Here is a 4,968-nt window from a genome sequence, read left to right on the forward strand (position 1 = left end):
AACCTTCATCTATCTTCAGAATCTGACAGCCTATTTGTACACATACTCTCTTCCAGTAGTTATTCAGGCTCTCATCATGGCTTCTCCCCAAGACCTTTCTTACCCTGCCTCCCCCTCCTCACACACCCTTTCATATAATATGGCTATAGCTTTCTAGTTAGTTCAGAAATTAACTAAATCTCTCTATAGCAACAGTGACCTTTGTCTTAGAGGTGGTCCTTCGTATTCCCACCATCAGGGAAAAACCATCACTTCTCCTTCCTCTCCTCACCACCTTCTGAACTTTCCTCTTTTAGCCCATCTATTGTTCTCCCTCTCCTGCTATCTTGGAGTAAAAGACTTCCTGAGCTGAGGTTGCAACTATACAATTTGAGATTGTGTGGGTGTCTCAGTGCCAGGGCCCCCTAGCTGATGTTCTCAACATGTGTGACCCCCAGCAAGTCATCACCTCCCTCAGCTTCAGCTTCCTCATCTATAGAATGGAATAACAATAGCACTGGCCTCATAGGGTTGTCATAAGGCTCAAATGAGATAATGCATATAAAGTACTTTGCAAAAGAATAAGACATATTTTTGGACACAGTAAAGCAGGAATTTGTTTTGTTTGACTATGCATATTTGTAACATGTGTTTTGTTTTTCTTTTTTTCCAGGGGCAGGGAGAGTGGGAAGGAGAGAAAAGAAATGTCTATTAATTGAAAAAAATAAAATTGAATCAAATGTTCTGTAAAAACTTAAAGCACTATATAAATGTGAGCTATTATTTTAACATGTGACCACACAGATTCCAAAAGTCCAGGTACTTCAGTGACCAGATCCAAGCTTGAGGGCCTCAGCAAAAGAGATCCAAGTGTAAAGTTTCTTTTTCTCAGATCTGAACCTGACTTCATTAGGCTTTGTTAATCAATCAATCAACAACTGTTTATTAAGTACCTTCTGTATTCCAGGATCTGGGGTTACAAGGATTAAAAAGAAAGCAGTGCTCACCTAACTCAAGGAGCTCACATTCCATTGGGGGAAGACATCACATAATGTATTTACATAATAAATGTAACCCTGTTACAATCCATGAGTCTGCATCAGATCAGAATCTCAGTCCTAAGATTCCAGGCTTGGAAAGCCTTGTGAGTTCGAGACATCAATAGCTACTGGGTCCTCAGTAGGTACCAGATATACTTCAGGAGGTGCTCTCTATGAACCAACCAAAACATTTCTGAGAGAAGTTGACCACCAGCAGGAGAACAATCACAACCCTGATTTAACTTGACAAAATACATAGACCTGGAGGAAGCTGTTTAGACTGTGCAGAGCAGAGGTGAAGCATGAAAAGCCAATTTAGCAAGCCCTCGAACTGCTGTATGTTTTGGTGGCTTTAAGTTTCAGACTCTTGGGTCTCTAAATTTTCGTGTCAGTACGTACTTATGAATCTTTGTGCTAAGTATTTCTTTTGTGAGTAGGAAATAAATAGCTGTCCCATACTTTATTAACTTTGCACAATGAGTATCTTTCTACTACTTCCCCTGCTTTGGGGAGATCCTAGATATAAGGCAAAACCTAAGCTTTAAGTCATTCCCTGCTTCCCTCTCCCTCCCCACCCCACCGCACCCCAGGCTCCATGATAGGGGTATAAAGAGTTAAAGAATTAGAAAAAAAAAAAAGAGCCTGAGCATTCTTTCAGGTGGTCAAGCTCCTCCAGGATTGAATCACCCCAAGCGCATGGTTCCAGAGATGAGAAGGGCTCTTTAGTGGAAAAGAAGAGGAGCCAACTCCCCAGCCCTCTGGGTACAACTAAGATTCTCCTTAAATAAGTATATGTAAAATATACTCAAATCTATCTCCCAGGTAAAAGATTTCAGTAGTCTCAAATTACTTTCAGGATTGAGAGAGAACACTTGTGTCTTTGAATTACAAATCCCATGATGCCAGTCATCATTTGTCCTGTTACATTTGTCCCTAGAGTTTGGAATTTTATAATCCTTTGCAAAATTGAGAGCAGTGCACCTGATGTCTTGAATTATATCCTATAGCATCAAGCCATATCAGCATTTAACAGAACAAGGATAATAGCCCAGTGTCCCAGGTAATCAATTACCTTGAAGACTGTGTGATATTATGGACAGAATACTGCCCCTGGAGTCAGGAACACCTGAGTTCAAATTCTACCTGAGACACTTAACTAGCTCTGTGACCCTGGACAAGTGACTTAACCTCTCTGTGCCTACTCTGTAAAAATGAGGGTGTTGGATTCGACGGCATCTAAGATCTCTTCCAACTCTAAATCCATAGATTTAGATCCTATCATTCTATGAAATACAAGACCACTATGGAAGGGAAAGTAATAGGAGCTGGGGCTCCACAGACACCATGCAGCTCCCTCCAGCTGGGTTCCCATGCAGTGACAAACATTAAATGGCAGTCTGGGTCTGCTCTCAGCCCACAGGGCTGAACCAGAGGTGAAAGATGAGAAGTGGTTCTGGACTGGGAAGGGAGTGGGGTTATTCACCCAGCAAAAGATGCAACTGTGCTTCCCTTGCTGTCCCCTTTGGGCTACAGAAGACACCTCAAGAGTCTTCTGTGACCCTTGAGTTGGCTGTGGACGAAGCTGGAGTCACCAAGAGCCAAGGAAAGACTGAAGCCACATCCAGATTCTCATGGGACTTCAAGACAGAAATCATCCAGCCCAACGTCTTTATGATGATGAGAAAAAGATGAGAAAATATAGATGAGATGACCAAAGAAAGCTCATAGAACTGAAATGATTTCCCCAAGGTCACAGATGTTTCAAGTAAAAGAGCTAAGATTCGAACCCAGATTATCTGACTCCAAACCACAGCTCCTTCCAACATAGCACAGTGCTAGGAAACAGGAGATGTTCAGCCAGTATTCAGGCTGCTGGGAGAAAAGAAAGACAGGATCTCGACAAGGAGAGGAAAGCAGCAGCAACAAAGGTGTCTAAGTTAGGTTTAACCTATCCCCCAGCTCAGCAGTGATACCGATGAGTTTTCTGTTTACCCAGTTCGGGTCCATAATCCCTCCAAGGTCAGCTGAGCAGAACAAAAACCAACCCCTTCTCCCCTCTAAAAAAGAAATTTGGATCCATCTCCTCAGCTCAGCCTCTGGGTTAAACTAGGAAAGGAAAGATTGGAGCATTAAAGCCCCTATCTCACACTGGGTTCCTCTGAATTCCACCCCCATCTCAGCAAGACTGGAGAAGGCTCGTTTCGGACTTGTTCTCCCATGCAGGGAGCTGAGGGAGGAATTCCAGCCATTTCCTCTGAGCTGCTTGGTATGTGGCCTGGTCACTGACTCTGACCATAGTTGAGGCCTATTCTGGGGTACTTGACTGATGGCTTGGTGAAATCTGGGGAGTATAGGGTTAATTGTCAGCTGTATCTGGCAACAGGATAGGCCTCAGTTTCCGGAATTTAGCACACAGTCTGGGCTGGAGCAGGGACTCCCAACCAGGGTGTCCTGAACCATGCTCCATTCCCCTCCCTCCTACACACACACACACATACACACACACACACACACACACACACACACACACACACACACATCCTACAAACACACCCTTTCCCTTCCCAGAAAAGCTAACTCTGGCTTCTCCTTGCATGGACTAATCCCAGGACTGCTGTTGGTGGACCCTGAGCCCCTTCCTTCTCTGGCATCCAGTCTTTCCTTTCCCTCTCCCTCCCCTTCCTTAGCTCCTCCTAAACCCAAAGCCTGCTGTAGATTTGTGTGGGCCTCAGTTGCCTGACAGCATTCTCTTCCATGGGCTTATGTTTTAAAAGGAAAAGTCCTGGGTCAAAAATCAGAGACCTCAGGTTCAAATCCCACTTTTGCTATTCATATGTGACCTTGGACAAGTCTATTAACTTCGCCGAGCCTTAGTATCCTCATTCCTACAATAAGAGGATTTGATTATATAATCTCAGAGGCTTCTTCAAGCTCTAAAAGTATCATCACATTAAAAACTACTCTTTTCAAAGGTTACACGCCCACATCAGCACCATTCATGTGACCATGGCTGCTAATGGATTGTTAGGTAAACAAATCCCACTCCTTTCTATGGTAGGATTTGAGGGACCCCAAGAAGGCCCCTTATCCCCTATTGGCCTTTCGAATTGGCCTTTTGAATATCTGACTTTCCATCATGGTTCTCTCCTTCTTTCGGCAAAGTTGCAACAGACACCTGATCAACAAAGATTTACCCTAGAGCAATGACATCTAGGGGAGAGTCACTTCTTCTAGAGGGTCACTCCCTGGAGTGACCACCATCCTTGTGCCTACACTCCCAGTCCTCCACCTCCACCTCCACCTTGACATTTGGTCACAGATTCTCTCAGAGTACCCCACCCCATAATCCAGTCACTGTATCACTGTACCCTAGGGCCTGCTTCCCACCCGTACCTCCTCTACTTCCCACCCACAAACTCCCAGAGTCTTCCAGCAGGCTTACCTACTTACACATGTATGGGGGCATGTACACACACACACACACAAGCACACACACATACACACAGTATCAGGTGAAAAAATTCCTGGTTATGATTTTCCATTTGGATTAAGCATTTTCCTTTCTGGACTCTTATTTCAATGTGCAAATCCCCCAAGAAAAAAGGATGCCTTACCACGATGAGATGAGAGATGAGGCAGTGAATATGAGAGCAATGAGCAGGCTGGAAAGGAGGAGGAAGTGCTAAGTGAGGAAAAGGATACAGAAACAGGAGGAGGGAATGAAGAGGAAGCTGCCTGCCGAGTCAAAGATAAACTTTTATTATGCCTTTATAATTCCTTTGCCCCCATGCTTAAATGAGAAGATTTCATGAAACTAGCACAGAGACTGGAAAGCGCTGAGTTACAGCAGACCACAAGTGGCTGGTTCTGTTTGGTGTTTTTGTCTTTTTTCCCTACAGGACACCCAGTGACCCATCTGACTCTTCTGCACTATCTGGCTTTTTGCAGT

At 44.2% G+C, this 4,968-nt stretch overlaps 1 long non-coding RNA gene across 1 annotated transcript in view; it reads right to left on the reverse strand.

Moving 5' to 3' along the window:
- The window catches only part of LOC144455592 (uncharacterized), a 33,479-nt gene extending 28,787 nt beyond the window's left edge, over positions 1-4,692 (reverse strand). The window contains exon 1 of the long non-coding RNA XR_013484309.1: positions 4,634-4,692. This is a non-coding gene — a long non-coding RNA (uncharacterized LOC144455592). The remainder of the gene's footprint in view (positions 1-4,633) is intronic.
- Positions 4,693-4,968: the final 276 nt, after the last annotated feature.

Source organism: Phascolarctos cinereus, unplaced genomic scaffold (genome assembly GCF_003287225.1).
Source record: "Phascolarctos cinereus isolate Bilbo 61053 unplaced genomic scaffold, phaCin_HiC Scaffold_2;HRSCAF=192, whole genome shotgun sequence".
Classification (NCBI taxonomy): Eukaryota; Metazoa; Chordata; class Mammalia; order Diprotodontia; family Phascolarctidae; genus Phascolarctos; species Phascolarctos cinereus.